We start from the raw sequence: 24,608 nt of genomic DNA, 5'->3' as shown, positions 1-24,608 counted from the left end.
TGAACCATTTCCAGGAGGTGGAAGGGTTCCAGCCAGAGGTGGGACAGGGGAGTGAATGGGGATAAGAATGGTGGATGCGGCTGTAGACACCCAGGCTTGGCAGAGGGCATCAGAGAGGCTCAACAAGCACTTTCTGGGCATCAGGTCCAAAGACTAAGGGATCCCTCCCCGCTCCCCCCACACTCCATCAGAGATGGAGCAGATGAGTCCCTCAACAAGAGCAGGGGACAGAAGACACAGGACCAGTCAGGAGGAGCCAGGAAATTAAAAGCGGGGCATCCAGAGACTCAGCCTAAAGAGGAGCCCTGGGGGAGGCCTCCAGCTCATCCCAGACTGTGTGGCCAAGAGCTGTGACAGAACAGGGGGGGCGTTCCAACACAGGAGAAGGACAAGAGAGGTGGTGAAGCAACCAGCCTGATGCAGGACCCAAGACACCCCATGAGGCAAGGCACGATCCAGAAGGAGCCCTGGACGCCTTCCTATCTTGGGGAGATGGATGGGCTGCCCCTGGGGCTCCTCGGAGGAGGGGCAGGAGAGCCCCGCCCCGAATCAAAGCTCTCCCAGGCCCCGCCCTACCCTACCGGGTGGCTAAAAATAAAAGCAACGATAATTTCCCTAAATGAAACCTCCACTTAAACACTTAAAAAGCAATAAAAACTCAATTTTCTTTCTCTCAATTATTTTACTTATTCCATTTTCCAAAAGGTTCACCCTGTTATGAAGATGTATTTTTCCCCATCAGCGGCGGCGTTCTCCGCCATTACTCAAACTGACTCAGCCTCCCTCTGGCGGGAGGGTCCCCTGGTCTCCGCGGCAACCGGGTGCGTGCTGGGGAGGACTGTGACTTCACCACCGCTGCCTTGTCAGCGTCGACACTGAGGGGGTGATATCTGGCCCCCTCGACTCGTGCCTTGGTTTCCCAGACTTAGGGTCCTGTCCTCCTCCACCCCCACCCCCCACCCCCCAGCACTGTCCCTAGGCCTCTCCGCCTCCAAGTTTCCCCACCAGCAGGTGCCCTCTGCCCCCAGGCCTCGTGTTCAGGCCCCTCTGCGGTGTGTGGAGGGAGACCAAGTGCCACTGACCTCAGACAGCATGAGACTGGTTCAGGGGAGCAGGCCCAGTGCTTCATCACGCAGTCCTGACACCGTAAAAATTAGGTTTCCCGATGTCATTAGTGCTTTGTGATCAGCTCCATTTGTATCATGCCTGCCCTGTTGCCTCATCTCTGCTAATTGTTTTACTCACTCCTTCCATTTTTAAACTGCTGTCTTGTTGGCTTTTAATTTTTAATTATTGCTGCCTCCCCTTCCTTCCTAATTGGTCCAGGCCCCTACTGAGGCTCCCTGTGCTGTGGCTGCAGCTGGCTCCCTCAGGGTGTCTGTCGCTTGCCCACCACCTGCCCTAGCTGGCCCTGGGTGGTCACAGCCTTACTCTGGAGGTCAGCCTCACACCTGGCTCCTGGTACAGTGAAGTCATCTCCATCTGAGTCCTTTCTCCAAATAGACATTGGGCACCAACTGTACGGGGTTACGGGTACAGTGATCCTTAGAGGATGTGAATGACCCAACCCACCCTAGAATCACCTTTGTCCTGTTGTGGGCTTTTCTGGGGTTGGCAGGAGTCTGGAGGGGGACATAACTACCTCCTCTCCCACCTCCCAACCACTTGCCACCCCAGTCCTGCTTTCCTCATAGCCCTCGGCCTCTGAGGTTTACTGTAATGGATACCAGCCTCCTTCCCAACTGCCCAAAGCCCTGAGGTCATTCTCAGCCTCACCTCGGAGCCTTTGCTCACACAGGTACTCTTGCCTGGGATATGGGGATACCCTTCTTCCTCTTGGCTCTGCTGGATCTTGCTCAGTGCTCTCAGTGATTCTGTTCATTGGTCTGTCCATTTGTCTATCCATCTATCCATTGTTAACCCATCTATCTGTGCATCCCTCTATCTCTCCATCTCTCTGCCTGTATCCCTGTCTGATTTTTTGCCCTTCAGTCTCCCCAAACTCCTCTTTGCATCTGCCCTAGCCTTGTTCCCTTGGTATTTGTCCACCGAGACTTCTGGGTTTTGTCTCCATGAGGCACAACTCCATGAAGTCTCCTCCTACATTTCACTTAGTCACAAACAAGCCAGAGACAAATTCCTGGGAAGTTTAAAAATTGACCTTGACCTCCAGACTGCATCATACATATTCTTGCCTCTAGATCTTTGCTCCCAGCAGGCATCCCTGCCAGATGTGCCCTCTCTTCTCTTGACACATCCAATGACTACAGACTACCCCAACCTAGAGTCAGTAGGTCTGGGCCCTCTTCTGGGTCTGCCTTTCTCTTGCTGTGTGACTTCAGCAAGATCCTTCCCTTCTCTGAGTTCCCGTTGTTTTCATCTGTAAAATGGGAACAAACCACAGTTTCTAAAAGGTCCCTCACAGAGCTGTTGGGAAGCTCCTAGGGGTTCTGGATGGACATGTAACCACATAACTTGTTGGCAGAGAGGCCAGGGGCCCTGTTTTAACTTCTACTTTGGGGCATCTCACCCAGGCCCACCATTCCTTTCTCTGAGCCCCTCTACCCTCTCCACAAATGGAGTCTTTACTGCATTTCAGGAGCTGGACACTCTCATGACATTTGATCCCCAGCACAACTCTATGAACTAGGGGCCATCAGCCGGCACAAAGACAGAAGGGATATGCCTAAGCTCCCACCGCGAATAACAGCAAAGTAAAATTTGGACCCAGAGCTGTGGCAGCTATTCTTGGGGTGGGTTAGTGGGTGCTGGTAAGCCTGAGTGCTCCTGAGGGTCAGGATGGGCAGCACCAGCCTCGGTCAGCAGTTCTAGCCCACCTGAGCACCAGACTCATGTTCCAGATAGCGACACCAGAGTCCAGAGAGGGAAAACACTTGCCAAAGTCACATGTGAATCCTGGTCTAGCAGTGACTCCATCTGCCAAGCTCCTCCTGACAACCAGGGAGCTGAATCCCCACTCTGCAAGGGGAAGGCTTGCACAGCTGGCTGGTCTGGGGAACACCATGGCCACAGGTGGCTGAGGTCTTCTCATGCTCAGTTATCCTTCCTCCCTGCCCTGGTTCGTTTGCTTCTTCAGTGGGCTGAGGGGGACGGCAGGGCGAGGATGGAAAGGAACTTTTCTTGAGCAGCTACACCATGCCAGGCACAATGCTGGGCAACACTTCATTCCTGAAGCCACTCTGTTCAGGGAACTATTATAGTCCGGGTTTTCAGATACACAATCTGATGCTTAGAGGGAGCAGTGGCCTGCCCAGGGCCTACCCCTAGGAATCTGATGCTCCTCGCTCCCCTGCCAGAGCTGCCTCAGTCTAGGAATTCTCTCTACTCCAGCGCCTCCTGAGGAGAAAGCAGTGTGGGACCCGTAGTTAGAGCCCCTAGAGCAGGGACCTCATCCTCCTCCATGCCAAGCCAGCAACAGACCTGGCTCACAGCAAGTGTTCTGACATGTCTGGTGACTGAATGCAAGAAGAAAAGAATGCCCCAGCCTCACTTGGCCACTACTGAATGCAGCCCAGGCACTAAACGGACCCCTCATCCAGAAGTACCTTGACTTCAAAGAAGGATCTGAAGGTGAGGCACTGCTAATAAAATTGCCTGTAGGAAAGTTAGGAAACGATTAAGAAAAGGTTGTCTTCCTGGTACCATTGCCACCACTCCCCGCGGCAGCCCAGAGGACTGGGTGTGCCGGCACCGTACTGGTGTCCCAGATGTGGGCCTGGGCAGCCCGGCCGGGGCTCGAGTGGTTCAGCGGAGGGCACTGCCACCTGAACCGATGCACATGCGCAGCCGCCGCCTGGCCCCGCCGCCTTCGCAGCGCCCCCCGCCGCCGCCCGCGTCCCAAACGCGCGAGAAAAGCAAACAAAGACGTATTGGTTTCTGCTCTATTAGAGGCGCAGGAGGGGGGAAATCAATGTTTAGTAAATGGGAAAAGAGAAAATCGTTCAGGAAAGACAGTCTATTTCCAAGCCAGAGAGGGGTTCGTAAACAGCACAGGCCATTGCGGAGGAAGCCCCGCGGGCCATCAAACTCCCCAAGCGGAGGAATGTGCACTTAGAGAGCTCTGGCGCCAGCGCTAACCGGGAGCCGAGCACTCCGACAGCCAACAGCCCGCGCTGGGGCTCCTCAGCCAGGCTTACCGTCAGGAAAGGACCACACCCAGGAGCTTCAGTTGGCCACGCTGTTTCCCCTTAATCCCTTGCATGGATCCCCATTGCCTGTGTTGCATCTTAGCCCCCTCCTTGGCCTGCAGGGGCCTACGTGGTGGGGCCCCAGACAGATGCTCTGTCCTCCCTCACCGTGTCCAGCCGCATGGCCGTAGTCACCTTGACTGGCTGGGACTCGTTTGTTTCCAGGAGGGTCAGGGCTGGCTTCCTGGGAGAAGGGCATTTGAGCCGGGCCTTGAATGGTGCAGAGGAGCTCCTCAGGTTAAGAAGGGAAGGAATGGTGATCTAGGGTGTGGAACATCTTAGCAGAGGCCAGGGGTACTCGAGAAGTGGCCTCAGGCTCTAAGGGAGTGGAGTGCAGGCAGGGACAGGGGAACTTGTTTCAGAAGGGGTAGCTGAGAGGGGCACCTGGGTGGCTCAGTTGGTTAAGCATCTGACTTCGGCTCAGGTCATGATCTCACGGTCCATGGGTTCAAGCCCCACATCAGGCCCTGTGCTGACAGCTCAGGGCCTGGAGCCTGCTTCAGGTTCTGTGTCTCCCTCTCTCTCTGCCCCTCTCTCCTACTTGCACTCTGTCTCTTCTCTCTCTCTCAAAAATACATAAACGTTTAAAAAAAAGAAGAAGGGGTAGCTGAGAGAGTGAAGAGGCTGGGGACAGAGAAATGGAATTGAGTGGGGACTGGCATCTAGGCAGTTGGAGAGGCTCAGCCCATCCCCTAGTCAGGATGCACAGGCCCAAAAGGCCCAGAAAAAATACAGCATCAGAGAGGAATCACCTGAACCTCTGGGAGGCTACAGATGGGAGACAGATGCAGAGGAGTTCCTGCTCTGGCCTTACCTGGGCTGCTAGACTGTTAGAAGACCCCTTTCAGGATGGCTGGACTGCTGCCCTACCCCTCCAGCCCCACTTGGCCCCTCGTGGCTGGCGTTTAGATGTGCCAGAGAGCAGGGAGTGTGGGTCGGAGCCTTTGTCCTCTCCATTCATCAAGACCCGGCGGGCTGCGCCGGGAAATATTGGATTTTAGTTTAAGATGGATGGCACGACTGAAGTCTCCTTTACAAATGAATTATATTCTGTTTACCATTTGTGTGTGTGTGTGTGTGAGCATGTGAGAGTACTAGATATGAATGTGAATTTGGGGGAGCGCACCCCCATGGGTGGACACACACGTGTAGGAGTATGTGCGTAGAGAAGAAGTAGTGGCTGGGGTGCAGGCAACTCTTGCAAGAAGTTTGATACAGAAATTATCCTTAAGGGTGGGGCCAGGGTTGGGGATGCAGGAAGGGCAGCAGCTTTATTATTACCATTGCTGTTACTATTATGCTGGTATAATGTAATATACCTGTTCCCTGTTCTAAGTCCTTTCCAGGTAAGTCTTTCAGCTTCATAAGATCTTGTGAGGTTGTGAGGTCAGCTCTGTTATCGTCCCCATTTGTGAAGAAATGGAAACTCAGAGAGGTGAGATGACCTGCCTGAGGTCACATAGCAGGATCCTGGAGCTGGGACTCCAGACCATGGCTGGGGTCTGAGATGATTTTCCTGATGGGGAGGTGGCGAGGGATAGAAAGGAAGGGACAGAGAGGAAAGGGTGGGTGGTAGGGGTGGAGGGACATGGGGGACTGAAACACCCTAGGGCAGCACTGCGATCTTGATTGCTCTGGGGAGGAATAAAAGCTGGAGAGAGAATGTGCCCAGGTGAATAGCCCAGCAGAGAGGCTTGTCTTGAAGGCAGTAGGGAAACCAGGTGGGCTCCTAACCCTAACCTCTCCTTGGGACTTTGCAGCCCTACCTCCCACCCAGGATGCCCGCTTCCATTTCACCCTTGTGAGCCTCTGCGTTCCCATTTGTACAATAGGGTGTCTTGACTGGGTCAAGAAAATGGAACTTTCTTGGGCTTCTCTGGGCTCTGATCTGGAGGTGTCTCTATTAGGCGTATGCACACACGTGGGTACATGTTTGGGCGGGGGGAGTATGTGCATGCCTAGGGGGAGCACAAATGCAAAATGGGAGTCCAAAGAAATGTGAGCATGTGCTTGTGTGCATCCTAACCCATGGGGTGGGGGAAGCATGTTCACACAGGGGAGAGGGCAATCCAAGTGTCTGCTAAGTCAGCTCAGCCCAGGATGAAAGGAGTGAGTGTGGGCATGAACAGCAAATTAGGGTGATCTACGCCTGTGCTTGGCCCAGGGGTTGGGGAATAGGGATAGGATCACGTGCCAGAAGAGGGGGCAGAGGAGACCCTTGGATATTAGGACTTGAATTTCTGTCCACCATAGCCCAATCCCACCCCCACACTCACTCTGGCCCCACTGCTCAGGGCAAGCACAAAGAAAACAATTTTGCTCTAGCTAAGGCTGAGCAGGAGATGGATACTGTGATAAGGGAGCTTCAAGGTGAAATCAGCCAGCATGGCCCCTAGGCTGGGCAGGGGAGGGGTTCAGAGTGGGGAGGAGGTAAACAGGAGGGGACTCAAAGAGGCACTGGAGTGAGGGAAGCTGAGGAAGGAGGGATGAGGGGAAAGGCTGCCCTGGGGGCCAAACTATGGGGAGGGGAGGATAGGTTCAAAGACACTGGAGGTGGTTCGATGTGTCAAGGAGATTTAGGTACTGAGGAGAGGGCTTTTAGGTCAGATCCCTGTAGGGTCCTCAGAGAGTCGCCCACCCCAGGTACTTCCTGAGTCCTGCAGTTGTCATCCATGTGGGCATCCGGGGCAGCTGTGCATGGGATGCAGGGTCAGGGAGCCCAAGTGGCAAGAGGAAGCCAGGGCCAGACTTTGGCCTTGAGTGCCAGTGGAGAATAAAACATGACCAGCCTCAGGGCTACTGAGCAGGAAGGTGAGTAGAGGTTCCTGGCACCAGAGGTTGCTCTGGCTCTGGCCCCACCCACCTCCCCACTTCAGGAAGGCAGGCATCTTTCATCCAGATGCCTGACATCATGTGGGCACCTTCATCAGAGAGGGTGTTCCCAAGCAAGGACCCACTTGCTGATAAGGGCAGGCACTACACTGCAGGCCATGCCAGGACCTATCCAGCCGACCTGTTCCAGTGCCCCTTCCTGCCACACTTTGAGGGCAGTAAGCTTGAAAAGTGGGAACAGCTAGGTGAGTGGGGCCAGAGCCTGTAGGTGAAGGAAAGGGGAGAGGTTCAGGCAGGTGCCCCTGGTGACAAGGTGTCTCACGCCCAAGAATTCCTTCCCTATCTCTGGCAAGAGACAGCTACACAGCCCTTGCTGTGCTCAGATCATTGTTCCTTCATGGCAAGCACCTTACAGATGTCCCTGCTGTGACCTCCTTCATTACAGGAAAGGGAGCCTGGCAGGGCTAACTTAGAGCTTCCCTCCGCCCGTGGCTATGGGGAGTGAGTGAAGGACCCAGAGGCTATTGCTGGGAGTGGAGTGTCCTTTTAATGCATTTTGCTTATTGAAGAAATAAATGAGTCCCCCAATCAGAAGCCCAGGAGCCTCTAGAAAAATAGCTGCAGCCTCAGAATTCTCCTGGTCCCTTCAAAGGGGCCCGGTAGAGCTCTAGGCGACCTGCAGGTGGTGAGGGACACTTTCTATCACTTCAGCCCTTGTCAGTCAACACTTCTAAGGGCTCCTGTCTGTATCTTTGGGCCTGACATTCTCCATGCTCTAAGCATCCTCTCTGCCTCAGCCCAACCCCACAGGCCGAGGAGTGCAAGGATGCTGAATACCTGGCCTTGGCCTCAAGATGCTGTAGTTCTGGTATCTATATCAGACCCCAAAGGGAAATGCCATCTGTATGGAAACATAATTGTGGATATGGTCCATCTGTCCCAAGCAGTGAGGGCCATTGTCAGTCCTCCAGAATGTCTTTCCATTGTTTCTGCCCCCATTGAGTCAGTCTTGGGAAATCTCCCCATCTTTCTCAGTGGGAGAGGAAAGGAAGAGGGACAAGAAGATGAGTGTTTGTGGAGCGGGAAATAGATGGGTGGGAAAACTGGGCTCTAATGTGGGCCCCCTCCAGGTCCCAGACTCAGGCAGAGAAGGGGTGAGTGTGGAATTCTCCCTGGGCTGGGAGGGCAGGATCAGGGAATCCTCTTCCCTAGCATATGACCATCAGCACCATGGAGAGCTCCCACAACCCACCCAGGCCCCAGCCAGAGCCAAACTGCAGCCTTTGAGTCCCTGTCCAGGGTCCCTCCTGGTGAGTCTCATGGGTCTGTTGTCTCCTCAGTGAGTGGTGTCACATCCTTCCTGTGTCTCCTCCACATTGGCCTGAACAGGCCAGGATTTCAGGACCAGTGTGTTTGTTGACCAACTGAATCATGGTCTGCCTGGCTACCTCCACCATGCCCCAGGCTGCTCTCCAGTCCTGGGGACCATCTTCCCACACTCGCTTTCCTCTCAAAGTTTTAATTTAACCAAGCCATCTTTTCTTCTCCCTGAAGAATCAATATTTTCTCTGTCTTTTGACACTTATTTTATTTTATTTTTACATGCGGCCTCCCAAAGGCTGTAATTTACGGCTAATACCATGCAATCAGAGACAATGGCTGGGCGCCTGTGAGCAGGAGCAGGCAGGCTCCCTGCCAGGTGCCCCCAGCCCCCCTCCTGTCCTCACCCACTCACAGAGGTGCCCATGGCTGTGGATGCAAGGTCCATGGAGAATCTGGGAGAGACATCAGCCATGGTCTCAGCCATTATCTGGAGGGAACAAAGAATGGATCTTCCACCTGGGGAGGGGCCCAGGAGCAGCCCAGAGGTGTGGAGGCTTCTGTGGGGGGCTAGTTTGAGTGGAAGGGCAGGCAGCCTCAGCTGCAGAGAGCCCCCCCCACCACCACTGAAGTGCCAGAGCTATGCCTCTCTTGGCCTGTACCTCCTTACTCCCCTCTCACCCCTCCTCTGCCTCTGCCATGCTGTGCCCGCGTGGCTCACGTGCTGTAATCTACAGCGCTGTTACTCTTTGTCAGTGATTTAAATCCTCTGATGGAGCTAGTGACAGCTTAAATGGCTGCCATCCCCTCCCCATACTCGCCGGGCCCTGACAAGGCCCCATAGGTGGAAGGGGGGTTGCTGAGGTGGGATTCAGACAGTATTTTCCAAGCTTGAGGGTGGCCAGGCTGCTGTTCCTTGCCCCTCTGGAGAGGAGGGAGCCAAACGTGCCCTCTCCTTCCCCTCACCGGTGATCAAAGAGGGAAGATAAAATCCTCCATAAATTCCCAGGAAATGGAGTGTCTGGAACACGCTCAATTCCACCTGCCCGCAGGTGAGAGGTGTAGGGAGGGGGGCAGGGTGCCCGGCACCAGAGATCCTTCTCTGTGGCCTTGTGAGCTCTGACAGTAGGGAGCCAGGCAAGCCTGGAATCCAGCCCTGTGCCTCAGGTCCAGCCTCAATCCCACCAGTCACCCCCAATTATGCAAATGCTCAACCCCCAGTCCTTGCTCCCAGGTCCTTGCTATCCTGGAGTCTTCCCTCCATTCAGATATTTAATTCCCAGTGCCATTCCTGTTCAGCTAACATGGTGGGGGAAAACTGAAGCACATAGAGACGGAACTAATCAAGGTAACCCAGAAGTTGGTGGCAGTGTAAGTTCTGGTCCCAGCCCCTGCCTCATCCTGGGTTTCTTGGTGGGTATGGGGCATCCTGTGAGTTGGGTTGTGTCTTCCTTCCCTGGCAACACATCCAGAGTAGAGCACTGGGGTGGGGTAGGGCTGAAAGGTCTTGCTACTGCATAGGGTCTCTCAGCACTGGATCAAGAGAACATATGAGGGCCGAGCACTGTCTGATCCTCTGGCTCTGGGATCCTAGACCCTCCCAATACAGCCCCAGAAAGAATAGCCAGCTCAGTCCAGCAAGGTCTCAGGCCAGATTAGGGTCAGTCTCAGGTGGAGGAAGGGCATAAGGTCTTTGCTGGTGGAGGTCAGGAACAGGATTTGACTCTGGGGGTCCATGCTTAATGGGGGCAGACAAGACTCTGTGCGATAAAAGGGAACAGCCCAGAGGCCATGGGAACATCTAAAGGTCCTGTTCAGATTTAGAGAATATCTTTAAAGCAGAGGCTTGAAAGAGGAGTGGGTGGAATTCTCTAGAAGGAAGACCCATGGGAGAGGGCAGGGATTCTAGTCAGAGGGAACAACATAGGTAAAGTGGCCCCTGAGGGAGTAGCCAGGACTTTGCCTTGATGGCAGAGGGGCAGGGTGGTGACATGGCAGAATTCTAGGCCAGGAGGGGCAGAAAGATCCTATGACCAGCCTTTCCCTGTGTGAGGAGACAGGCAGAAACACCTCCTTTCTCCATGAGTGGAAACTCAGGTGCAGCAAGATTAACTGACTTGTCCAAGGTTAACAGTTTGCAAGTGGCTGAGCCGTGACTTGATCGTAGGTCCTACTGAGGCCCCTCAGCTCCCATCCCAGCCAGGACACAGGCTAAGCTGGGCTTGTAGCTTGCCAGCCTCTTAAACCCCTGCAAATCCCTCGTGGGAGTAGGAAGTGTCAGAGGAGTAATTAAATGATTGAGTGAGCAGGGCCAGTGACTGGAACAAGGCACCCGGCCACACCAGGTGTCCTTCCAAAGAGCCACATGTCCTCAGCTGGGGGCTCTGAAAGCCTGAGCTGGGAGGAGGGGCTGGTCTCCCTGCCAGAGGTGGGGGAGTCAGGTGGACTCTCAGCTGTTTGTGCAGGACCACTGCAAAGTGGGCTCAGGCTCAGTATGTCAAATTGTCCCCCGAGGGACCTTTTACTCCCACTGCTCTGTCCTATGGAGCTCAGTCTGGATGGGGCAGACTCTGGACAGCTGGATAGGCATAGGGTGGGGTTGCTGGGGAGGGGGCAAGAACTGACTTTTAAGGTCTCGTTTCACCTTGAACAGGCCCCTTGGATACAGTTGGACTTAAGAGTGAGACAGACCTGGGGTCTCCTCCTGCTTGCAGAGGTCCCCTTGCCTACCGTCACTGCCAGATCCACAACCCTGACTCAGCGGCTTAGCCCAGCTCCCTGCACCTCCCACCTCAACTGCCTTAATGACTTTTTAATAAATTGAAAAATTGTTTCAATACCAAATGCGATCCTGGGACATTGTTCGTGACTGTATTGAGCTTAAGTCAAACGCTTTGCATCCTCAAATCCGACTGATTAATAATTACAAGGAGCAAGTCTGTCTTTACTGTAATGTGTTTAGGAAAACTGATGGATTTAATTTTTTTATCGGCCAAAGTAAGAAAATGTAATCTTTCTGAAAGTATCTAATACAACAATGCACCATAATTAGTTTCTCTGGAAACAGGCATAATGGAATAGAATAATAAATCACTTCTCCTTTCGTCCCTTCCCTCTGATAGAGAGAGATTTCCCCTCCGTGGGGCTGGAATAGGACAGGAAACAGAACTGAGGGGTTGCGGTGGCTGTGGCTCTGCAGCCCTGGCTGACTCAGCAGCCCTTGGGCTGGTCCCACCCTCCAAGGGGCTTGGAGAGCAGGTCCTCCGTTTCCAGGCCAGGAGCTGAGCAGCTCTCACTCTCCAGAACTGGGACCCAGGTTCCAGAGTGGCAGTTGCTCCCTACCCCCACCCACCTCCCCACAGCCAGACCTGTACCCACTGCCTTAGAGACTCCCCTGCCTGGGAAACCAAGACGACATGCCCTCAGGGGCAGCGGTGACAAGATTATTTTGTCTGAGTGTTTGGGGATCCCAAGATGTGGGAGGTGGGATAGGCAGGCAGAGGATGGGATTAATTTGTGGCTGGGATTGCTCATAATTACTACCTTCCCTGATGTATCCCCTTTCCCAAGTTTAGGCTGCTGGTGAGGGGAGAGACACCAGCAGGAGGGGAGTGGGTAAGAGGGTGGGACCAGCCAGCCCATTCAGAGCTGCCTCCTCCCCCAGCTGGGTGGGGACTGGCCTGCCTCCCACCTCCTTCAGACAGAGCTTAGTCCTTCCTGCTTTGTTGGGCCCTGCCCCCTATTCCTGGGCAGCCTTGCCTGGCAGTCTCCACTATTCTCATCCGCGGCAGCCCCCAACCTTGGCCAACACCCCAGGTGTGGGCTGTCCTCATCAGGAGCTCCCCCACACCCCAAGTGCTCCCCCTTCAGCTGCTGCTTCTGCCCCAGACTCACAATCAGTAATGACAGGATAATTGTTTGTTTTATTGATCATAACCAGCCTTCCGTGGCCCAGCGATGGATGATGTGGGAAGAGCTACATTTGCCCTGGCACAGGCACCCTAGCACCAGGAGAACCAGATATGGCCTCACCTGGATGCAGACTTTCCCCATCCTGCCACCTCATCACTCACCTTGGACCCTGGTGCGTGGTGGTGGAGCAAAATGAACACTAAATTGGGAATGTGGGGCCCTGGGGCTGAATCCCAGAATTTCAGAGCCAGTACCCAGAGCCCCCAAGCAGCCCCTTTCCCCTCCAATCTTTAATCTCAGATTTTCTCCTGCGGCCTGGCCCCTTGGGAGGCCAGGAGGGACAGACAGATCCTATGACCAGCCTTTCCCTGTGCGAGGAGACAGGCAGAAACACCTCCTTTCTCCATGAGTGGAAACTCAGGTGCAGCAAGATTAACTGACTTGTCCAAGGTTAACAGTTTGCAAGTGGCTGAGGTTAGAGGTTTGGAGGAGCAGTGTGTATAACTGGGATGCCCCAGATGGTGCCTTATAAATGCCTGCATAGACCATGAGACTCACAGCCCAAAACTAGCCAGCTGGCTGGTTACCCAGAGCTGCTGGACACCTCTCTGCCACCTCATTCATCATTCTCCTCTGTCGTGGCCTCTATATGGAGAATCCCACCCATATCTGGCCCATCCTCTACCTTTCAGAATCCCCAAGAGACTTCTATTGGCTGATCTCTGCCTCAGCCTCTTGCATCCCAACCGTCACCACACCGATGGCCAGTCACGGCCGGAAGCCCAGCACAGACCCTCCCCACCTTTCCACAAGCCTCCACCAAGACAGGACAGGCTCCCAGGACCTCTTGACTCACCCAGCCTCATCCCCTAGGGGGGGCTTCTTTTCCTGAAACAGGAAGCCCAATGTGTGATCCCAGAGGAACTGAGGAAACTGCATCTCAACCCTCGAAGTCCTGCTGGGCCAGCAGCTGGAGAATTTGGGCGCACGGGTCTGGGAGGTGAAGAGAGGGAGAAAAGGAAGGGGGAATCACATAGCCACTGTTGGCAGTTGGCAAATTCAAGTTCTCCCTGCTTCCAGGCTAAAGGTAGAGTTGCCCCTCCCTGCCCCCTGGTGGTCAAGTGGGGCTGCGTGTCTGGTTCTGGCTAATGAGTGATGATGAACAGAGGCCACACTTCCAGGCCAGAGCAGTTAATTGCTGGTGTGAGACCTTTCAGGGCCCTGTTCCCCTTCTCCAGACTTTGGCTATTTGGCCAGCCTGGTCTCAGTGTGAGGATGACATAGGGCAGAGCCTTGGTTACCTGTGAAGGACACATAGCTGCACAAAGAAAGAAACATTCATTATTTGAAGCCACTAAGATTTTAGAGTTGTTACTGTAGCCTAACTGAGACTATCCTGACTAGTATGGGAAGAAGGTATGTGCTCTGAGAGCAGGTGGAACTGGGAGAGGGGAGGGGAGGGATGGCAGTGATGGTAGGCTGTATGCCAGGAGGCCAGGTTCACACCCTGGCCCTTCACTTCTCTATGCCTCAGTCTCCCCACTAGCGAGCCACCTGTGTATCTTTTGGGACTGGTGAGAAGCAAATGAAGGGGCAGTGTGAAAGCATCTTGAGTCCAGAGGCATAAGCACTGGTGAGTATGGATGGGGATGGGAACAGCAAGTCCCTGGCTGGCTGTTGATGCTATCATGAGGGTGAGAGCAACACTGAGCTGCTGGAGGCAGTGTTGGTGATGGTGTTTGTGCTGGCAATGGGGGTGCTGACAGCAACGGAGTCCAGCCCTGTCACCCTAGCCCAGGCCCTGACTTCCACCAGGGCACCGGCTTGGCAGAGATCACAGCAGACCCAGACGGAAGGCTTCGGACATTGATTAATTACCTCCTCTGGGGCTGGCTAATTGTCTGCTGATCTCTGCTCATCAAGTGCCCTGCCTGCCTGACCTGGACACAGCCTTCCAGAGCAGTACTGCATGGTGTCAGGGCAGAGGTTTCCCAGATATGCCAGCCCCAAAGACCTCTTCATTTGCCTTAGCTGAGCACTCCCCCACTGGGCACAGCACAGGCTCCTCCTGGGGAGCTGGGTGCTGGGCTGGGCAGCTGTACAAAGCATCAGATGGTGTTTTCCTGACTCTTGATGAGCACAATATGGAGTTGCCATGTGTCAATGAAATGTGCGGGGTACACAGCTGGGAGGGACTCTGGGGGACTTGGTTAAAGGAGTCTTCTCTTGGACACTTATTGCAGATGTCAGGGAAGTAGCCTTGGCTCTGGCAGCAAACATGTGTCCCTTCCATGCAGAGCCTTGTATTGGCCACTGGGGGCACCACTGACTCAGTGATAACTCCACCCTGGCCTGCCCTCTGGGAGTTGGTCTAATGGAATAGGCAGTTCTGGACCCAGACACACCCAGCGTGATGAATTTGACTTGGTTCCCTGGTCGAGGGCCAGGGGAGAGCAGCTCTCTGGCTGTAAGCGCCTCGGCTCCAGCCCACCTCTTTCCTGGTACCAGTGGGCAAACTGAGGTCAGGAATGGGTGAGGTAGGTCACACAGGGAACTTAGGGGGTGAGCTGGGCCAGAGCTATATTCCTGTCTCCAGGTCAGGGCTCCTCACACCCACCCCAGCTCCTCATTCTGAGCTTATTTTTGCTGGAAGGCACAGATGAAGATTAAAAAAAAATTCCTCCATTTTGTTTTTGCTGAATCGGCACTTCTGTCATCCCAATCTAAGGGGCTTGGCTTGTCTGCTACGAGGGGGGAAAATGCCTCCATTTAAAAGCAGAACTAAAAGAAAAACATCCACAGGCCCCATTTCACTGCGGCAGACATGATGAGCAAACCATGGTCGTTAACATGATAAAAGTCACTTTGTCTGGGTGTAAAATTCATTTTTCCCCATTTAGCACATGGTGCATTTGCATCGTGCTGCAGTTCCTGGGCTGCGGTCTCCTCCCAAGGATGCCCTGAAATTGTTCCCATTCCCCAGGCAGTGTCCCTGAGACTTGCACCCGGTGAGGCCAAAGCCACGGTGCTGGGAGGGGTCCATTGTTTGGGTAGTCCCTTGGCCATGGAGCTGCTCTCCCCAGTAGCCTCGAGGGGGACCTTGAGGTTCCACACTCTCTGGCCAGGCCTGGAGGGGACCTGATTCCTCAGAGCCGCCTGTGGCCCAGCCCTTGCCCTGGCTCTGCCAGAGTACCCACAGAAGGCCACCCTCCCTGGAAGCTTGCCCCAGTGTCCCATCACCCACCTCAGCCCCAGGAGTCCCGCCCTCAGAGGGCTCCTGACTCAGAGAGGGGAGGGAGTTACATCGGGTCACCTGAGCAACTGAGGCAGAACTCATTGTATCCCACCACACCAGGGCTGAGAGTTCAAATCCCACCACCTGTGCTCGCACCCACAAAGGTTAAATGCCAGAACTGGCACAGACAGCCTGGGTCCTGCCTCCCATCCTGTCTTAGAAATATAGCCTTGGAGCTTCCTCTCAGTTGGACTCAGTTATCCAACCATACAACCAGACTCTGTGGCCCATTCCAAGTCTATCCTTCCCTGAAGCGTGTTCAAATATTGTCTGCTGTTCAGCCTGAGTCTTGGGGGAACCCAGCACTATAGGGTGTCAGCACTGCGGGCTGAGGGGCAAGTGGACAGAGGGAGTGGGAAGGTAGATCTCTCTGCCCCTCTGCCAAGCATGCCAAACAGGACCTACAACCTTCCCAAAGTCCCTGACCCCCAGCTTCTCCTCACAGAGGCTGAGCTGGCTCCAGGGAGGAGGCATGGGACTACTGCCCAAAGTGGCCCAGGTGAAGCTGGCTGCCAATGGAGGGGCTATAGATGAAATACAGCCCGAGTGTTGGGAGGTGGGAGCTGAGAACCCTTCTGCAGAGCTTTACCTGCAGGTATGGGAAGAGGGAGAAAGGACAGGGCCCCCAGGACCTTGACTTTGGATACAGTTGCGATAAAGCTGCTAACTATGGTGGGCGCAACATGGAGAAGATTGCTTCTGGACAGAAGGAATGCAGGGGCCTATGGGTGGGAATAGAGGAGGCTCCAAAGAGGGGTTGGCCATTGGCCCCAAGAAAGAGGAGGTGGGGGGGCTGAGGTAAAATGCTCACCAGGCTCTGGGACAGGTGTAGGCAGAGTGGACTCAGAACATGCACAGTAACCATAACGAAGTTCCTGGGTAACCCTGCTCTGCACCCTTGATTGGATAGATAGAAAGGCCAGGGAGGCCTGTGACAGGATAGGAGTCCTTTCACAGTGGAGGATATGTACAGGTCACAGGGCAATAGGGTGGGCTGGAGGCCTTTAGAGATGATGTTGGTGTGCCTACGTAGGCTTTCCTTGAGAAGGCAGGACTCTTAAAAGGCCATGGTCCACCTCATGGGGGAGGTCCAAACTACCCTTCTCCCCCAGCCCAGGACAAGGGGGTGTCATGCCCCACACCCCACAGCTTACACCCTGCTGCTGGGTGTAAGGGGTAGAGGGGTCCCTGACTGTCAACCAGAGTAGAGTTCTTAGGGACTCTGGGCTGCCTGGAGAGGGGAGAGAGCCCCCCCCCCCCCGTGAGAGGGTGTGGGAAGAGCATTGTGCATGGCGGGCGGGGCCCAGCAACAGCTGTTCACTTACTGAAGCTATTTTATAATATTGCTGGAGCTTTTAAAATAATCCCATTTCTGCAGAATATTCCCAGCTAATTGGAGCTGTCTCTTTCTTATTAAACAGAAAGGTTATAAAAATGTGTGTTGAGGGTTTAAGAGCAATACCTCTCGGCTGTTCTGATTGTTATGACAAGGATAACGTACCGGAAGCCCGTGCTTGGTGGGCTAGGCGGAGCAGGCTCCGGTGGCTGGGCAGGGGTGGAGCAGGGGCTGGGGCCTGGGCAGGGCCAGGCTGGCTCTCCCCGCAGAGCCTTGCACAGCACAGGCTTGAGGAATGGCAGCCTTCCCCAGAACAATTGCTCTCTAAACACTTAGGCTGCTGTGACAGGGCTGTCCATCACCCAGGCCTCTGACTGGGGGAATTCACATAATTTACTGAGAGGTAGGGGAGAGGGGGGAAGCAATTCCAATTAGCTGAGCCAGGAGGCAGATGAGTTCCCCAAGACCTCAGTGCTTCAGGAAGATGAGTAAATAACCCCTCTCCGTGATGGGGGGGTGGGGGAGGGGGGAGTCTCTGCCCCTATTCTAGCAACTGAGGACAAAGGTACTAAGAAGGTACCCATTCTGCAGATGGGAACATGAGGCACATGGCTGTAAAAGGCTTTTCCCAAGGTCATCCAAGGAGGGTTGAAACAAGTCCAGACCTATTTGGAGCCAAGGCCTCTGCCCAGCACCCATCCCTCCTTGTGCCCACCTTTGGTGTGGGGTGTACCCCCTAACTCTGTTCTGAAAGCCTCTGGAACCCCCCTCCCCTCTGCCATCCTCCATCAGAGCAGCCCCACTTTAAAAAAATTTTTTTTAACGTTTATTTATTTTTGAGACAGAGAGAGACAGAATATGAATGGGGGAGGGACAGAGAGAGAGGGAGACACAGAATGGGAAGCAGGCTCCAGGCTCTGAGCCATCAGCCCAGAGCCTGACGCAGGGCTCGAACTCATGGACCGCGAGATCGTGACCTGAGCTGAAGTTGGACGCTTAACCGACTGAGCCACCCAGGTGCCCCGAGCAGCCCCACTTTAATCTGTCATATGGGGGATCTGCATCAAATTTAGTTTAAAATGAATTCCGTTTTTCTTAAAAAGACAGTTGTAAATCCAGTGTCCTGGGAGAGGTTGACAAGATTTCCAGACCCCATCCTGCTTAACAGCAGCCCCCATCTGACCCATTTAATGGACAAATCTGTTTATTCCCTGGGATCCTTCCCTGGCCGTCTCTAACAAAAGCAAGCTTCCAGGCTGACCTGGGCCACCCATCTTCTGTTCCTGTTTATCACATTTCTCTACAGGCCATTCTACTCTCCCTGTGTACCTCAGTGGCTGCAGGAAAAGTCTCTGCATGTTGCCTCAACCTCACTGACCCATCACTCTGAAATGTGCTTCCTGTCCTGCCCCTGGCTTGTGCCTCAGTTCCAAGCTGTCTGGAGCAGTCTCAGGGTGTGCTGGGCCTGGAGGGCACCCCGGGTACATCCCTTCCATGCATGCTTATGATTCAGCAATGGATCAAGCCCCCAAGCGCCTCCCAGCAGCTCTAAGATGAAGATGAGGGGGGTTATTAAACCCATTTTACCTTCAAGGAGACTGAGGCACGGTGACATTAGGTAATGAGCTCAAGGTCACCTGGGCCCAGTGAATGTCTGCTGCCTCCCCAGCCATGAATCAGGCCAAGCAGGGGGATGATTGTCCTTTCCACCCTGTGCTCATGGGACATTTCTCCTATGATTTGCAGCCACAGCTGATATCCAGCTCTGCCACCCGCCTCCTGGCCTCCTGGCTTGCCTGCTCCAGCGCAATGGGCTCTTTCATCATGGAGAGCTCACTTCTCGAAACAGAGCAGACCTTAAACGCTTCACTGGCTTTCCCTGGAGCAGATTCTACCTTTACACCTTTTACTAGTTCTCCAATGTTCCCTTCACCTGGAATGCCCTCTCCTCTATTTCCAGAAAGCCTTCCCATATTCCCCACCAGAAAGCAGTCACTGTCTTCACACATCCCAAAGTTCAGGTATTCAATTCTGCTGGGCCAGGGGCTCCATGGATGGTAAGGGGAGGAGGTGGGGCAGAGGCACTAGCCTCACCAGTGGAATCCAAGGTCTGCTCACTGGCCTTGTGGGAACAGATCCCCAACTGCTTCCTGAAAAGCCCTGCCTGGAGGTGACTTGGATGGGGCAAACAGAGAAGTTCAGCCCAAGCAAGTGAGAGGAGGCCTGGTAGACGTTGGTCAAACCTGAAGGCCACACTGCCACCCTGGGAGTGGGCAGGAAGTGCTAATTTGCATCCCATGTGCATAGCTTTGCATATTGAGATAAGATCTTATTAAAAAAATTTTTTTTTAAAGATCACAATGAACTCCTCATGACTCAACCCAGGATGAACTGGATTGGGAGTCAATCCCATCTCTACCATTTCCGGACCAGATCGAACAACTCACTCCGAACCACTGGAGCCTCAGTTTCCTCCTCCACTCAGTGGGGCTAATGCTATCAACTTGGAAAGTTATTACAGGAATGAGGCATCCTTCTAGCCTGGTATGTAGTGGGGAAGGAGGGACAGAAAGGGAGGAGAATGATCATGTGGGTTATGGTCCTCATTCACTTTCAAGTGGAAATGTCAAGAATTCTCCCTTAGAAATCACAGGAAAGCCAGAGTGATCCAGGGCAAGCCCTTTTCCTCTGTACGGGGAGCATAAGGTTCTCAGTCCCCAGGGAAATTTGGGAGTAGGGGTACTGCAGTTGTAGGTTGAGTTCCCTCAGTGCCTCTTTACCAGGAAGATGCAGCAAGTCTTAGTGAGGTCCAAGTACATTCCCCAGGCTCTGCCAAGAGCAGGTCTGGAGGGCGAGGGGGTCAGCAGAGCCTGGGGTGAGGAGATTCCAGACTTGCCCAGTTTTCTATAAGAACAGCTAGGCCAGTGTTCTGAGACCAGCCTGAATGGGCAACACCTGCCCTGGAGTGTCCAGCAGAATTGCTGCAGTGTGAGTATGGGGGTGGGGGGGCACTGAGCGGCTGGAGCCTATGGGGAGCCCTCAGTCCAATCAGAGACATGTAGCTGGTAGAGAACAACACAGGAACCTGGGAGGAGGTTATATGGGGTTCTGAAGTCAGGGTCCACCTCACTCCCAAATGACTGGCAGGAGTCACATGGCAAGCCTGACTCCAGACCCCAGCACAATGGAGATGATGTATTATTATATAGGTATTTAGTCATTCGTCAACACTTGATAATTCCCTTCCCTTTAAGGGGCCCAAGCATGCCCAGCATACCTACTACCCCTAGGTTTGAGCACCCTCCCCCACTCCTGCCCCATGCCTGACTCATCTTCAGTCTTTCCTGTCCATGGCCTGCTCCCAGCCACCCGAAGGCAGCTGGCTTAGCTCTTCAGGCAAGACCTGAGTGGCTTGTTGCAAAATGCTGAGTCCACATCCTGATCCTCCCCGAGGTCTCTCTGTCTCTCTCAGCGTGTCTCTCCATCCGCCTCTGCCTCTCCAAAACTCCTCCTCGCTCATTTAGAAATTAAGACCTCAGCAAGATGGTGCTCTGGAGCTGCCAGACTGGGCTCGGGGAGGCCGTGGTGGTAGGTATGGGGGTGGGGAGCAGGCGAGAGTCCTTCCAGCTGGGGGGATACAAACAGGCAGAAGCCTCTTTGCCCTCCCACCAACTCTCACTGGCCTACCTGGGTGCAGCTTCCCAAGCATCCCCTCCTGCCTGCCTGGAGTCCAGCGAAGATCTCTGACATCCTTATTCTGCAGAGACAGGGCTCCGCTCTGCCTTGGGGGCTCCCAGACCTCCAGGATCTGTCTCTAGGCCACTGAGGAACCCCCTGCTTGTCTGCATTTGCCCTGGCACCTGTCTTGCTCTGATGTCTGGCACCCTAATCAGCAAGTGGAAAACAGACACCCAAGATGGGAGCATGGGCCAGCTCTGACCACAAGAGAGTACCATGGATGGCCCCAAATAAGGACCCAGAGGGCTGGGTTCTGATCTCAGAGGTGCCATTGTTCAGTAGGTGACTTTGGTCCCAGTCCATGGCATCTCTGAGATTTGATTCGCCCATTTATGAAATAGAGTAAAGGGTCCACAGAGGTCCTACTATCCTTTGAAATAGATTCTGGGGCTCAGTCATCTCCAGAACAGCCAGGTTGTTTCCTACCTGCCTAGACCCCAGGCCCAGCTGGGAAGGGATCCAGAATCCTTGCAAGCCATGTACAGCTGTGGCACTTGTGCCCTGGACAACCTCCCCTTCCCCACCCCACACCTTCTGGACTGTGATGCCCCTCCCTCAGCTAGTCTACCTGGGGTACAATGATCCCAAGGCAGCCTCTGCCCTGCCTGTCCAGTCAACTCCCATCCCTGCACCTGTTTTCCTGCCACATGGCACGAGCTGTGCCTTCCATCAAGACCAGGTGCCCCCTTCCTTTGCCTAACCCAGTACTACATGCAGAGGAAAGAGAGGAGAGTGTTTCTATCCAGTCTAGGGAGAGGGACACCCCTGCCTGTTTGCCCCTTTGTGTGGCCTGAGAAGCTGGAGCTTCTGGCCCTGCTGCCTTCCCGGCCTGGGCCCATCTGTCTTCAGTGCCACCAGCTTCCACTGCACCCCCTAAACAGCAGAGTAGCCTCCAGTCCACACAGCATTCCTCAGAAGATCCTAATGGCTCACCCATTCCCCCTGGGGTCAGTGCCACTGAAGATTTCATAGGGGACTGGGTTGGAAAATACCCTCCTCCAAGGGCCTAGGTAGTTACTGAATCCTAAGTGCACCTGACTTATGCTTGAGGCTAATTCCAGATCCAGGCTGAGAATGGCTCCTCTGCGATCTATGTCCCCAGGCTGTTCCCATCTGCGAGGGAGAGAAGTCCATGCCTTCCTCCTCTCTGCTCTCTGCTCCACCTCACCTCAGACCCTGGAACAGGCAGTGGTCCTGAAGGATCTAGCCCAGAGAGAATGGCGAGGGCTGCAGATGGCACCGTGCTTCTGAGAGTGGAGAGATCCATACCCAGTGCTAATGGAAAAGCTGGACTAGTTCTTGGCAGAAAGCCTCCCTTCTCCCCCCTGCCTGGTGTCCAAGGAACTCACGGGGAGGGTCCTGAGTGCCAGCACCAGCTCCGGAAAGCAGGGGCCTCATGAAATTGGACAAGGCAGCCTCTCGGGGGCCTTCCAGCCTCTCACAACACACTGCTCCTACGGGCCATGTTGCCACCTCCCACAGCGTCAACCTCTTTCAGTAAACCTAGCCTCATCCATCTTCCAGGCTCAACAAATGAAGTGCTAAGTGCCCCTTGCAGGAACAGCAGCCATCAGTTAAATTAAGTGATGGTGGATCTGTGTCCTGCCCTCCTGTCAACCACCTAGCAGAAGCTAATCCACTAAAAGGTTGAAGGGCAAAAGCCAAGGGATGCTTTTAGCAGAAGAAGCAAAAGGACTTTCCTCGGGGAGTTTCCATAGCCCATTGCTCCAAGAGTTACTTCCTGGGGTCTAGCCTTGATCTCTCCTGCCACTTCATGTACCATCAGTACTTATTGCCCTCATTCAAGTGCCTTCTGCTGTTGGGAAGGGGAAGGTGGGTGGCACGAGGCGTGGACCTGCCCTCAGAGAGACCCCAGTTAGGAAACGGGCTTCCCACTGTGCTCACATTGAGCAGAGCTAACTCGTTCAGGAGACACATCCCTGGCCTGCTGGTTTCATTCATCAAGTTGCCAAAGCCCTTTGTGCCTCAGTTCCCTCATTTGCAAATGAGCAAGTTAGAGACAGGTTGTTTCTCTTTCCCAGTCTTGGTGGGGGAGGCCAGCACCCGCTTGTCTCCACTCTCCGAGGGCCTGGAGGGGCAGCTATCAGAGGAGGCAATTTGCCGTGGCCATTCTGCTGATGGGGCGTTAGGCGGTGATGGAAGGCAGCCTCCGTCAGAGCCTGACTTAGCCCACCGCTGACACTCTTCACTTCCACCTGGAGGCAGAAAAACATGTCTCGTGGAGAGTTAGAGCCACTGTCAGTGCTGGCCAGGGGCTCTGAGGAGATTTTTATTTATTTGGAAGCCATTCAGACACCTAACGCTCTTCCGAGGAGAGAATTTCTCTCTTTTATTTGTCCTCGTTTTCTCTTGCCACCGTGGGATGAAGGCCCCAGGGCCAGGGGGCGAACCCAGTATCTGGGCCTACGTGCCACACACACCACTGCATGTGGGGCACAGGGGCGGTGCCAGGGGCCTTCCTCTCCCCCGGGGCAGATGTTCAGGTCAGGGTCCTCCCAAGAAGGGTTCTGAGAAGGCCCCAGGGCCTGGGAGGGGCGCGGAGGACAGAACCTAGGCCTTAGCCTGCAGCCCGAGTCTCTTTGCCCACCACAACCCTAAGACAAGTCCTGCCCCTTCCTGGGACTCAACTTCCTCATCTGTAAAAGGAGAAGGTTGGACCAGATCTCTCTGAGGAAAACTGCAGACTGCCCAGAACAGCTGCTGGTGGGAATGGGAACCACCAAGACAGGGACTCCTGGTGGTAGCAGGCCCTCTGGCTGGGCAGTCATGTCCATCACCATCCTGCCTAAGTGGGGAGGACTCGAGCTTTGTAAGGGGAGTTGGGCAGTGAAGGTGACACTGCTTCTCTGTACTCACACAACCAAAGATGTTCTCTAAGGATGAGGCCACCTTGGCTGCTGGAATCTCAGTGCAGCGGCGAACAGGCTGTTCTGACATCCTGGCTCATCGTCACCTCTGAGCCGAGGCTTGTTCCACGCCGCCTGTGAGGGCGTGCCATCCTGCCATCCGCCTCACTGCCTCTGCCAGGAGCTCCCTCTGGGGACTGTGGTCCCACCTCCCCCTGGTGAAGAGGGCCAGGGAGAAAGAAGCTGGAGCTTGGGCAGATAGTCTCCTCATGGCAACATGTAAAAGTCTGGCTCCATCCTGCCTCAGCCCTTTGCTCAGATGCTCTGCCACGGACACTCTTCCCAACACCTCCAGCTACTCATCCATCCAACCCTCCCAGTTCTTCTGTGCCAGTTTCACGACCCCTTCCTCCAGCAAGCCTTCCCTGACTACCCAAGCCTTACATTGCTGAGTGACCGCATGCTCTGTTTCACCCACAGGACATAATTCATGATTTGAGGTATTCTTTGTGTTTTTCCTGTGTCATATTTCCCCACTAAGTGGGGAGTTCCCATGGGCCAAGGATCAAGCCTCTACACCTCCCAGAACCTATCCAATTAACTAGTGTCCTCTTTCAGTCAAATAATCTGAGTTCAGTGTCCCTTGTGATGATGGAGGTCTTTCCACTGCAGTACCAGGAGGCCTGGGTTCCCCAGGAGAACCGTGCTGGGTTCTTGATACCAGAGGCCATGATGGGGACACCAAGGCCCAGGTGACTAGCGTCACTCTTGGTCTTGGGGAGACAAATATGGGATGACAATCTAGGTCTCCAGACTTGAAGCTCCATGCCTGATCTGCACTGATCATTGACTGGCCTCTGGCAAATCTCCTCCCAACTCTGGGTCTCTGTTTCCCCTTCTGTCTAACAAGGGGGTCCTACGGGCTCCAATAGCCTGTAACCTAGGGCTTGGCCCTGACTTTGATGTGCAGGAAGTGATAGCTTACTCTGCCTGAATGGATTAAACCCCAGCCCCTTCCATTTATTACAATAAATGGCACTAAGCAGACTGAGGGTCATAACTGTGCAGAGGATCCTTGAAGGATTCTTAATGCCTTTGGA

At 54.2% G+C, this 24,608-nt stretch overlaps 1 long non-coding RNA gene across 2 annotated transcripts; it reads left to right on the top strand.

The window, feature by feature from the left end:
* The first annotated feature begins 11,659 nt into the window (after positions 1 to 11,659).
* On the top strand, positions 11,660 to 24,249 carry LOC123383332. 2 transcript variants are annotated; one of them, XR_006592924.1, is made up of 6 exons: positions 11,660 to 11,794; positions 12,301 to 12,444; positions 12,965 to 13,359; positions 13,807 to 13,905; positions 19,258 to 19,447; positions 21,744 to 24,249. It is a non-coding gene; the product is annotated as an uncharacterized LOC123383332 (long non-coding RNA). The 2 variants fall into 2 exon arrangements; XR_006592923.1 differs by having other exon boundaries at positions 11,722 to 12,444.
* The last annotated feature ends 359 nt before the right edge of the window (positions 24,250 to 24,608 follow it).

This window comes from Felis catus, chromosome A2 (assembly GCF_018350175.1).
Source record: "Felis catus isolate Fca126 chromosome A2, F.catus_Fca126_mat1.0, whole genome shotgun sequence".
Taxonomy (NCBI): domain Eukaryota; kingdom Metazoa; phylum Chordata; class Mammalia; order Carnivora; family Felidae; genus Felis; species Felis catus.
Note: the sequence above shows the minus strand (reverse complement) of the source record. Positions and strands in the feature narration are given on the sequence as shown.